The sequence below is a fragment of the Chenopodium album genome, chromosome 7 (assembly GCF_948465745.1).
Source record: "Chenopodium album chromosome 7, dcCheAlbu1.1, whole genome shotgun sequence".
In the NCBI taxonomy this organism is placed as follows: domain Eukaryota; kingdom Viridiplantae; phylum Streptophyta; class Magnoliopsida; order Caryophyllales; family Amaranthaceae; genus Chenopodium; species Chenopodium album.
Genome location: NC_137840.1, coordinates 34,975,074 through 34,988,299, shown reverse-complemented (window position 1 = coordinate 34,988,299; position 13,226 = coordinate 34,975,074).

Below are 13,226 nucleotides of genomic sequence, written 5' to 3'. Positions count from 1 at the left end.
AATAAAAATCAAAACTTTAACCCTAACATGATACTAACATGAATAAACATTAGGAAGAACATAGGAAGCATTGTAACAATCATATTTAATATAAAAATTACCCTAGACATGATACTAGGAATATCATAATAACAATGTAAACATGATTTCTACATCATAATATCAATTAAAACCATTAAAGTACTTACTTTGATGCCTCATACCTCTTTCTAATGACAAAATACACACGTTAGTAACTTCAAGGAAAATAAAAATCAAAACAATTAAATTAAATAATTGAAATAGAGATTTGGGACCAAACCCTCAGAAATTAAACCTTTCACGTCTAGGGGGAAGGCAACTTCGAATATGGCTAGGTGTTTCTAGATCTTGCGAATGCGGGATTTTGTATTTGAGAAAAGGCTAGTTTAGAAAAAGAGAGAGAGAGAATAATCAAGAAAATCTTGATGAGAGTTGGTGAATGAAAACGGAGTTTTTAATACGATATTTATAGAGAAAATCAGCCAAAAAGATAAAATAAACAAAACAGAGTTTGACGCACAGAAAACAGAGCTGGCACCACCCTTGGCTAACTGGCGCCAGACACCAACACTAGCGCCAGGCGCCAGGTCTGGTTCCAGGCGCCAAGGCCTGACGTTAGGCGCCAAGCCTGTTTTTAACGCGTTTTTGAAAATCAGATAAGTTTACCGTACTGGAGGATAAAATCATATAATTTCCTCGAAAATGCTATTTGATTTTAATTAAAACTCTGAAAAGTCAAAAAGTCAATTTATCAATGCTAATTGAATTAGGAATGAAAAGAACCTTCTAGAAGATTCTAGAAGACTAAAACCATTCCTAATTGCATTTGGAATGATAAATCATATTAGGCCCTCCTCAAGATCATTGGGCCGCATATAAGGCTCAAACCGGGCCCAGTTTAGTAAATTGGCCATAATTTCCTTAATATTCATCGGAATTGGGCTTATAATATACCGTTGGAAAGCTCTTTGCAAGCCCCATCCAACTACACTACTATTGGACCTATATCATGGAGCAACCAAACTAGATTGGCTATTTTCTTAAATAAGTTTTCAAAAACAAAGAAAAGAAGATAGAGTAAAAGAGTGGCCAACAAGTTTTAGGAACTTGTAAACCGTTCACAGGGTGAAGGTTACACCCCTTAACGATCCAAGAGATCGTCAACTCCATAAGGTCTTGAACCAAATAAGGGTTCGGGGATGAAGGTACAAATCCAACCTAAAAGAGATTGAACCTGCCCTAATAATAGGCCTCTACTTTATTCTGATCGTATTCATGTGCGCTTTCTGACTAACATACAATCAATAGGATTAACCCTAAACCTGTTTATCTATATTGGTTGAATTTAACACAAATAAATTATTATTGGCGATCACTTGAATTATAATCAAATTAACCTTAACAAGATTATTAAATATCTTATTAAGCGATTACAAGTACAAATTCCCTTTAAACATGCATAAAAGGTGTGATCAAGCAATAACAATAAAATCATCAAGAAACATAATAAATTATCAAAATAATAATAATAAAAAATAATCATCATCACAATAATTATAACAACTATAATTAAAAATAATAAAGAATAATCACAATAATAATCATCATCATAATCAATAATAATAATAATCATGTTAAAGCATAGCAAGATCCTAGGCATGATACTAACCAGATTAATAACAAATCCTTGCATGTCACTCAACAATAAAAATCAAATCTTTAACCCTAACATGATACTAACAATCATAAATATTAGGAAGAACATAGGAAGCATCATACTTTTAATCATATTTGACATTAAAGTTTACCCTAGACATGATACTAGGAATAACAATCTAAACATAATCTCTATATCATAACATCAATTAAACCATTAAAGCACTTACTTTGATGCCTCGTACCTCTTTCTAATAACAAAATACACACGTTAGTAACTTCAAGGAAAATATAAACAAAACAATTAAATTAAATAATTGAAAAAGAGATTTGGGACCAAACCCTCAGAAATTAAACCTTTCACGTCTAGGGCGAAGGGAACTTCGAATATGGCTAGGTGTTTCTAGATCTTGCGAATGCAGAATTTTGTATGTAAAAAGCGAGTTTAGAAAAAGAGAGAGAGAGAGAGTGAATAAAAAGAAAATTGATGAGAGTTGGCGAATGATTAGAAGAGAATGAGAATGAAAACTGGTTGTAGGTGAATGAAAACAGAGTTTTTACGACGTTATTTATAGAGAAAATCAGCCAAAAAGATAAAATTATCAAAACAAAGTCTTGCGCACGTGAAACAAGGTTGGCGCCAACGCTGGCCATTGGCGCCAGACGCTAACCCTGGCGCTAGGCGCCAAGGCTAGCGCCAGGCGCTACAGCTAGCGTTTGGCGCTGACCTGGAAATTCACGCGTTTTCCTAAAATCAGATAAAAATTGCCGTACTGGAGGATAAAATCGTATTTCCTTCAAAAATGCTCTTTGATTTTAATTAAAACTCTAAAAAGTCAACAAAAGTCAATTTATCAATGCTAATTGAATTAGGAATGAAAAGAACCTTCTAGGAGAATCTAGAAGACTAAAACCATTCCTAATTGCATTAGGAATGATAAATTTATATTAGGCCCTCCCCTAGATCATTGGCCGCATATAAGGCTCAAACCGGGCCCAGTTTAGTAATTTGGCCATAACTTCCTCAATATTCATCGGAATTGGGCTTATAATATATCGTTGGAAAGCTCTTGTTAAGCCCCATCCAACTACAATACTATTGGACCCTTGCCATGGACCAACCAAACTGGATTGGATGTTTTCTTAAAATAAGTTTTCAAAAACAGAGAGAAGAGAAAAGAAATTATCCGCAACACTAAACTTTCCACACTTTCACTTCATTCGATTATGATTCGACGTGAAAGGCACTCATCACTGGGTTTGATTTTGGGGAGACACAAATGGGTGTGTACAGAAGCCCCCACTTTGATTGAGTTTGGAGAAACGCAAGTTTCAAAAACAAAAGTCAAAGTATCGATAGGGACGGAGAATGATTCAGAACGTTATGCGATTCTAAGCCATTCTTGTAACGTCGATACCTGCAAAACTAGCGTTAGTTAAAACAGATAAGAGAGATAAGAAACGCGTATCTTGCACCGTCGAGCACACGTTTCTAAAAGTAACCGATTTGTTGCTGTATTACTGTTGTTTGTGACAATCTTTCCAATCATAGCAAAAGTCATCGAAGACCGCCTCATCATGAACCGTTCTTCTCATATCTTGGTGACAACCTCCACAATCTTAGCGAACGCCGTCGAAGACCGCCCATCTTGTGCTCTCTTCTCAAATCTTGGGTGACAACCTCCACAATCTTAGCGAATGCCATCGAAAACAGCCCATCTCGCGTTATCTTCTTAAATCTTTTCTCAAATCTTAGTGACAACCTCCGTAATCTTAGCGAATGCCATCGAAGACCGCCCATCTCGTGCTATCTTCTCAAATCATGGTGACAACTTCCACAATCTTAGCGGTTGTCGTTGAAGACCGACCATCTCGTGTCATAATGTAATTAGTCTAAATATTATTTTTTTTAAAAAATTAATATGTAATTTATTTTCCGAATTTTTATTTGTGATAAAAATTGTTTTTTATTTATGTCATTAGAATAAAATGTTTTAACAAATAAAAAAAACACCTAGCCACCATTTCCCTACCATGCAACCACCATTTCCCCCACCACGCAGCCACCTCTTCTCCCCCTTCCCCACACGCAACCCTCCCCGACGGCAGTACGGACGACGCCCAACTCGCCCCCAACCGCATCATCGTCGTTCACCGCCATCAATCAACACCAACATCACCCAGCATCAAGAAATCACGGCCCTTGGATTAATTGAATCTATCGAATTGGAGCGTCTCGCAACCACTGCTGTTTGATTTGGAGTGTCTCGCAATAGCTGCTGTTCGATTTGGAGTGTTTGATTTTTTGGTTGTTCGAATTCGAGTAGTGTTTGAAGAGCAGGGGAGTTGGTTGGCGAATTGGTGGTAATAGGTGGCGTTGGTGCGTAATTGGGGATTGGGATGCGGGTGCGAGGAGAGGGACGGAGTAGCAGTGGCTGCTGGGTTCGTGAGGTCGATGTGCTATGTGGGAGTTTTTGGTGATCTTGGTTGGTTGCGGTGGTCAGGAAAGGTGGAATGGTTGGCTGTGGTGGTTGGGAAAGGAGGAATGGTGGGCGTGGATGCAGTGGTCGGGAAATGTGTAATGGTGGATTATGTGGGAGTTTTGGCCTGGTTGTGGGGGTTGGTAGCGGGTGGTCGAGAAGGGGAAGGGCAGATTCTGGTTGTGGGGGTTGGCAGTGGTACAATGGTGGTTGTGATGGAAAGAGAGGGTGGAGCAATGGTTTTTTATTATTGTTTAGGGAAGGAGAAAGAAAATAAAAATAAAAAAATAAAAAAAAATTATTAAAGCCAATCATATAGTGACATGTGGCAGTGGTAACTTGTTTATCCGGTTGAATCTAGTTATATCTTGTTTAAAATCAACACCCCCCAAAGGTTATATTATTAAGAATTAATCAAAAGGTTGTATTATTAAAAAAAAAAAAAAAAAAAAAAAAAAAAAAAAAAAAAAAAAAAATCCAAAGAGTGTATTATTTTCCGCAATTTTTCCTTTAATATTTTTGTTTAAGTTTTAATGGCTAGCTTTAACGAAATAATAGCATGTTTGTTTGTGGGGATTATTGGTGGGATAAGGATTTATAATCCCTCATGTCCCATTATCCCTTCTTTGTTTGATGGTATACAAGTTATCCCATATAAAAGGGATGAGGACTAAATTGGGGCTTATCCCTCTATTTCTATAACAAGGGGAGAAGGGGGGAAAGTATAAGGTTTGGGGATAAAAATTAAAAGGTAAAAGACAAATTTGCCCTTAATGAAAGGGAAGGAAGAGGAGAGAGGAAAAAATTAGTAAGGATAGTTAAGTAAATTTGCTAGTTATCCCAAATTTAATTCTCAACTCATTCAAAGCAATGGATATCATAATTTTATCCTTATCCCACCTAATAATTCCCTACCCTTATCCAACCTTCTTATCCTCATCATCCCTATCCTTGTTGCCAAACGCCACGTAAGGGGATGTGTATTTCACATATTGAAGAGAATGACATCTCTTCTCATGGGTTGGAGTTTTTAGTTAGGAAGTTGGAGAATCCTTTTGGGTTTTGGCATTCTCAATTTTGTTAAGGGTTTAAAAAAGGATTCTTTTGAAATAATCACCCCTCATGTTTAGGGGGTTTTTGTCCCTTGGGAGAGTTACAACACTGAGACTGGATTCAGCAAAGGACGTCTGTACCTGCAAAGCAAACGAACCGCCGGATGGTCAGTGGTCCGCCTCCGAAGATTAAGTTAATAAGCGTTCGGTAATAAAACGTGCGGAAGTAAAGTTTATCTGCTCGGATTCCAAGCTCAGGTGAAGTGTTGTGTGTTCCTTGAAAACGACAGCTCTGTGGTAAGTGACGTGTTGTCTCGTATTGCGTGTATATTCTCTATCTTGTCATAAATGTAAGAATGTCCTTATTTATGGGATCCTTTTGGAAAGTGTGCCCCTCCTAGGATCTGGTGACCAAGGAATTAGAAGGTCGCCATCCCAGGGGCAATGCCTGAGTGACACGTGTCACTGAGCCCAAAGGCCTTTGGGCATCTTTAGGGTGACACGTGTCGCCATCTAAATAGTCCATGCTGGATCATCAGTCTACGTAGGACAAAAGAGTGTTCGCCTTCCACATGTCATCATTCCATAGGTCCAAATGGCACCTCTTTGGATGACACGTGGCGCTTTCTGATTGGGCCACCTGGCCGGGTATAAAATACCCAAATCATTTGCCCCTCACAGGGGTCACGTGCATTGCACATGACACCTGTGACAAGTGTCAGTATCCGAGTGGTCGGATTCAAAAAGTTACTGTTGGAGGGAAAATTTTTAGGGTTTTACCCCCCTATAAATAGTGAGGTTTGACCCCCCCCCCCCTTTGGATTCACACCTTTGCGAATCTTTGGAGAATCTTGGACTTTTTGACTTAAAGAATCTCAAAATTCCCTAAGCGTTTTAACTTTTCAAGCATCCAACACTCGGCCAACTGTCCGACCGTTCTTCATTCAACCAAGCGTCTTTCACCCTTCTTCTAAAGGTAACGCCTATTTTTTCTTTTACTCTTCATTTTTCTTTGTTTTCAAAAAAATGGTTCCCCAATCGCATGCGGCACGACATAAGATAGTGATCAGCCGGTCACCGGGGACGGTTAAATCTAGAACTAGCAGTGTCAAATGCTTGGCCAAAGACCCTGCTTTGCAAACTTCTCTGAATCCGACCGTTTTCGTGTCTGTGCAGGACACTATGGCCAGAACCAAAAGAACAGCAAGACAATGTAGCTCCGATGGAATTTTCTACCATTTGGATGGGTCGACTGTTTATTCAGACGGCTCAATAAGGGTGCCTCGAAGTGAGGTGTCGGAGCATCCTGACAGCCCTTCTTATCTTCCTCCAACCCCCACCTATTACCATTCGCCCACATCTAGTGGAACTCCCAGTGATGGAATCTTGGAGGAGGCGGATGAACAATATCAACCCGGGCCTTCTGGACAGGCGCCGGAAGAGAGTCTGGGGGAGGACCCCGCTGGCACCAGTCGACGGTCCCCTAGCTCTGATGAGAGCTCTGATGACGAGTCGGCCTCGTCATCTTCTTCAGAGAACGCCTCCATAACTTCAGAGGAGGCAAGAACGAAAATAGATTCTGCCAGGGAGTCCCTGGCAGTGGATAAGGGGGAAAGCTGGGCCGAGCCTAGCGCTTTCAGGCGCTTGGAGAGAGCCCCCTATTATCATCATGTTCCGCCCAGCAGGCAGAGCTCCATGGCATCCGGCCTTGCCAATTTTAGGCGCAAGGTCGTTCTAGGCTATGGCTATAATTTGTCGGCCCCTAACGAGGGCGACACCATTACCTGGCCGAGCCTGGCCAGCTATCAGGACAGAGCATTTGGCTGCTATGACGCGGCCTTCCAAGCTGGCCTCCGCTTCCCTCTCCATCCGGCCGTGGAGAGGATCCTGGATGGATACCAACTAGGTATTTGGCAACTTGTATCCAACTCCTGGATTAATATTCTGGGGTACGTTGCCGCCTGTGAGATGTTGCAGGTGGAGGCGAGCTTTGAAGCGTTCGCCCTCATGCACTATTTGAGCAGGGCGCCTGCTAGGGGCGGTGAGGGCTGGTACACCTTGACCACTTGCAAGGGGTACATGATGATTGTTGGCAAAGAGAACAAGTGGAAAGACTGAAGGACTAAGTTTTACATAGTCAAGTCTGCCAACAACCGCCTGAACCAAAAGTATATCAGGTGGAATAAGAATCGACCTCTCCTAGCAGGCAGGAGTGCATTGCCGCCTCTTCCTAGGCGGGCAAGGGAGGAGATCATGGACAAGGGGTTGTTTACCGTGTCCGTTAGGACGAATGATGAGTGGGACAAGGAGGTCACCCCTCAATGTTATCTCCCTTTGTACAAATGGTTTGAAGAGGGAACGTTCTTAGCCGCCTGTGGGCTAAGCTCTAAAATGCCGAGAGGTAGTCGGCCGTCTGTTTTATATGCAATTTCATTTTGCTTTTCAATACTTGTTTGATGGTGCTAACACTTGTTCATTTTTGCAGACAAGGCAATGGAGAAGCTCTCGGCCTCAAGGAAGCCGGCTGTATCTGCTGCTCGATTTAGATCAAATGTCCTAAACAGGGCAGAGGCAACCACCCACCTCAAGGTGGATGAGCAGAAATCTGGCGGCACCCCCAAGGTGAGAACTTGTTATACTTGCCATTTCTGACTAATGCTAAATTTGTCCGAATGATTTCTAACTTGTTCTATCTTGTGTCGATGTAGGGTGCCCCTACCAAATCTCCCTCAAAACCATCCGACCCTAAAAATCCAAAAGACAAGGGAGGGTGATGTGAGCGCATCCGGCAAGGGCGGCCGGAAGCACATTGCTTACAAGCCCAAGAAAGGCCAGACGCCTCTTCTCTCAAAGCTGATAGGGAGATCAGCAAACCGGATGTCCAGAGGACATCGAAGGGTGGCTTCAAGAAACCCACCACTGCTGTCGGCTCAGTAGGAGAGAGGAGGAGTTTGGGGAAAGAGGAGGAACCACAGGACAACGGTAAAAACCATTCGCCTTTGTTGTTCTTCCACTTAGATATATTTGCGTTATTTTTCTAACTCTCTTTCCTTCTCAGTCTCTGGCAGAGGCCGACTGTAATCCAGATGGCCAAGTCCATGCTGAGGGCGGTTGATCCTGACAACAAAGCGTCTGTCAGAGGGGTCGGCACTCTGGATTTGGATGGCATCTTGGGGAACCTCTGCGAGGTATGAGTCTTAACTTAAGCAATTCTTCTCTTTTTTTTTTTTTTTTTTTTTTTTTGCTCAAGTCTTTATCCGCCTGGTTTTAACCATTCGGCTCTTTTTGCAGGCCATGCTGCTCGTCCAAGGGCTCAGGCAACCCCTCAAGGACAAGTCCAAAGAGGTAACAGCCGCTAAAGCTCGGGCCGAGTCCGCCTTGGATCGAGCTCAATTTGATATTGCTCAAAATGAGCTTCTGATGCTTGATATGATGTATTCGCAGGCGGAAGCCAACATGCAGGTGAAGAAGGATCTGGACTCGGTCCGCCTGCACATCACTTCCCTTAAGAAAGAAATCACAAGTCTTAAGGAGAAGCTCGAGCCTCTTCAGGATGCCAAGGAACAAGCCAGCAAAGCATTCGACGCTCGCCTTCTTGACGAGGCTGAGAAGAAAGCTAGGGCTGCTGCTGAGGCCAAGGAAAGCTTTGGGTCCGACTCTTTTGGGGAGTCGTCCTCTGGTGGAGAGGAGGAAGATCAGGTGGAGGAACGAGAGAAAAATGATGAAGAGCAGCTGAAGGGCAACAGGCCGGCTGCCAATGAAGAGACTCTCCCCTGATCACTTAAGCTTTTTATTTTTTCTGCGGCCGAATGGCCATGTACTTGCTTTTCCGGCCTGCGTGCCAAATATTGATGTTTCTTTACCGACCGAGGGGTCGGGTACTTTGACAATTTCTCTGGCTTTGCCAGAAAACAATCTTAACCAGTTGTCTGATAGCGATTGGTCTTTTTAATTTTAAATCATTCGGCCATTTGGCTGAAGTTATTCATATTGTTGTCCTTTACATTTTCGAATTTTTCATTGCTTGTTTTTGGCCAAGTATTATAACCTGTATACCATGCGGATGTTCTTGCCCCTGGAATGATGTCGAGTGGTTTCTGTTTATTGGATTGATTGACTTAGAAATTGTTGATACTTAGAAGAGTATTCATGGTTTCTAAGTCAATCAATCACTATGGTGATTGCCCCAAACCACTCGGCAGACGTCCATCCAGAATTGGCAACTTAAAGTTTTCATTCGGCCATTGGCTCAAACAAAACTCAAATTTCCAACTTAGCAAATTTTGCTAGGGGAAAACTTCCGCTTGTTTTGCCCCGTGAGCTAAAAACAGGCGCATCCGGCCATAGGCCTCTTTGAGATAAGATAAGTTTATAACTTAGCAAATGGTCTTTAAAAAGGATTGTCCGTCTGTCTTGCCCCAAAAGCAAAGAACAGGCGTCATTCGGTCAAAAGCTTCATTAGGTGCTTAAGTAGTTAACTTGTATATTAACAAGAATGTTCCACCTGCTTTTCCCCTGGGCAAAAACAGGCGCATCCGGCTTAATGCCTCTTTAGCCTCTACTTATGAAACAGTGACCATTTTCGAGCTGTGCTAGAACAGTTAGAAAATTCAGGCCTTTTAGATTTCACTTTCGATTAAAACCAATGACTGTGAATGCTGCCTTAGCATTCGGTAGGGCCGCTTGTTATATTTGTAGAGCAATGTGCCACCCAAATGGGAGATTCTTCTCCTCGACGAATTCGCCCGAATGGACGTCGCCGGTTATCTGACTCATGTTGGAGCAGACGGTCATACTCATGTTGGAGCAGACTGTGACCATTCGGTCTCTTTGGTTTATTAATATCTGGCCATGGGCCTCATCATTATTTTATCTGGCCTTAGGCCTCTTAAATGGTTAAGTAAAAATTTGTTAAGTGTCGATATTAACTTAATGAATTTCGTAGGAGCGACTATTCTAAAGCAATCGGCTCCTTCAGAAGGATTGGGGCGTCTGCTGCTGGGACAGACGCTTTCCAAACGCATTGGTCGTCTGTACTTTGTACAGGAGACACTAAGAAACTTAAATAAAAAGACAAGTTAGGAAATGAAGGCATATTCTCATTAACAAAACTTGAGATAACAAAATTGAAGTATTTACATTCGTACTTAGAAGTAGTACTTTTTCAAGTTGTCTACATTCCAAGTTCTAGGCAGCTGCTTGCCGTCTGGGTCTTCCAGGCGGTAGGTGCCATCTCTTACTTCCTCACATATTCGGTAGGGGCCTTCCCAATTTGGGGTTAGCTTTCCCTGTTCATTTGCCCTACCGACTGCCTCCATTTTTCGTAGCACAAAGTCCCCCTCTTTGAGAGAACGCTTGTGTACTCTTTTGTTGTAAGTTCGAGTCATTCTCAGACGGTATATCTCATGACGCAAGGCAGCATTGCCCCTGCGCTCTGGAAGTGAGTCCAATGCTAGGCGCATGGCCTCCCAGTTCGCCTCTTCATCATACAGCATGATTAGAAGAGTTGGCTCATAGTGCTCAATAGTCAGAACAGCTTCTGCTCCATACACCATGAGAAACGGAGTTTCTCTAGTGGCTCCGTTAGCAGTCGTTCTGATGGACCAGAGGACGTGTGGTAATTCATCCGCCCAGAGACCACCAGCCCGTTCAGTTTTCTTTTTAATCCCGTCTGAGATTAACTTGTTTAAGGCTTCGGCCTGGCCGTTTGCTTGAGGTCGGCCGACTGATGCAAAGAAGCTTGAGAACCCTTGCTCTCCTAGCCACGTCTAGAGTTGAGGCGTCTCAAATTGAGGACCATTGTCAAAAACCATAGACATGGGCACCCCAAAGTGAGTGATAATGTTCCTCCAGATGAAGGAAATAACATCTTTTGTCTTGATGTTTTTGACTGCCTCCGCCTCTACCCACTTGGTAAAGTAATCCACAGCCACCAGTATATAGCGCTTGCCGCCTGGTGCAGCTGTATATGGCCCCAGAATGTCCATGCCCCATTTGGAAAAAAGGTATTGGGCTGTGGATGGCCGTCAGGTCTGTGGCCGGACGATGGATGAGCTTGCCAAATTTTTGGCACTTGTCACATTTTTTTACCATTTCCATTGCATCCGACTCCAGAGTTGGCCATAAGTAAAGTCGCCTGGCCTTGGCAGCGAGGGATCTGCCACCTATATGGGAGGCGCAGAATCCCGAATGCAACTCTTCGAGGACTTCCTTACCCTTCTCAGGGGTTACACACTTCAACAGGGGTTTCAGAAAACCAGCCTTGAAGAGTTCTCCTTGTTGCAACTCGAAGTTAGCCGCTCGTTTTTTTAGAACAGCCGCCTCCTGTGGTGAGTTAGGGAGCATGCCGTCTGCAAGATAGGCCCGGATGCTGTCTATCCAGGTTGAGCTTAGGTAAAGAATTCCAATGGGGTCTTCCTCAGATATACTTCTTCTTTCCATGACCTCCCAGAAAACTGACCGAGGCGTTTCACAGGAGGCGGATGATGCCAGCTTGGACAGAGCATCCGCCTGATTGTTTGAAGACCTGGGCACTTGACTTAGATTGAACTCTTTAAGTGTCCCAACTTCATTCTTGACTGCCTGCAAGTATTTAATCATGGCCGGATGAGTGGCCTCGTACGTCCCATTGACTTGGAGTACGACCAGTTGTGAATCCGAGCAGGCGTCAATTTTCTTTGCCCCTGCTGCCTTACAGTACCAAATGCCAGCAAGCAGGGCTTCATACTCGGCCTCATTGTTAGAGACCTGGAACTTGAACCGTAGTGCATACTCGTATTTGTCTCCTTTAGGAGACTGACAGATAATTCCTGCACCACAGCCGTTCGCAGTGGAGCTCCCATCCACATACACTTTCCAAACCTGACTAGTATCATCCGGAGCAACCGGCCTTGTCATTTCCACAATAAAGTCGGTGAATGCTTGCCCCTTTATTGCTTTTCTTGGTTCGTAAGTGATTTCTAATCCTTGCATTTCAATCGCCCATTTGAGCATTCGTCCAGAAGACTCCAAGGTTGTGAGTGGCCGTTTGATCGGTTGGTCAGTATAGACTTCTACCGCATGCGCCAAGAAGTAGGGTTTAAGCTTCTTGATGGCCATGTAAAGGGCAAGGCCGAATTTCTCAACCATGGGGTACCGAAGCTCCGCATTTCTCAGAACATGGCTAATGAAATACACCGGGAGCTGGATGCTGTCTCTTTCAGCTAAGAGAACGGCACTGAGGGCATGATCAGAGACGGCTAAGTACATGAAGAGCTTCTCTTTGGGCAAAGGGCTGACAAGCCTCGGCAAAGAGTGCAGATGAGTTTTCAGCTTTTGAAAGGCCGCCTCTACATCATCCCCCCATTCAATGTTTGTCTTCTTTTTTATTGCCTAGAAAAAATAGAGCCACTTGTCGCCTGACCGACTGAGGAATCTCCCTAAGGCCGCCAGAAAACCTGTTAGTTTTTGCACTTCCTTTACCGTACGGGGCGACTGCATGTCGATTACCGCCTGTATTTTCTCAGGGTTGGCCTTTATTCCCCTTTGGTCAATCAAAAATCCGAGAAACTTCCCAGACTCAACACCAAAGACACACTTTTTTGGGTTTAGCATGACCTTGTGCCGCCTGAGTGTGGCGAACGTTTCTCGGAGATCAGCAAGATGATCCGCCTGTTGTTTGGATTTGACTATCATGTCATCAATGTACGCCTCTACATTCCTTCCGATTTGATTAATGAAGACTATGTTAATCATTCATTGGAAAGTAGCAAGCACATTCTTCAAACCAAACGGCATCACCATATAATAGAACAACCCCTGATCAGTGACGAATGCCGTCTTTTCTTGATCTTTTTTCCACAGGGGGATCTGATGGAAAACTGAATAGGCGTCCATAAAACTCATCAAGGCATGTCTGGCTGTGGAGTCGACCAGACTGTCGATCTTAGGCAATGGATAACTATCCTTTGGACATGCCTTGTTGAGGTATGTGTAGTCAACACACATCCGCCAAGTTCCATTTGGCTTTTTTACTAAC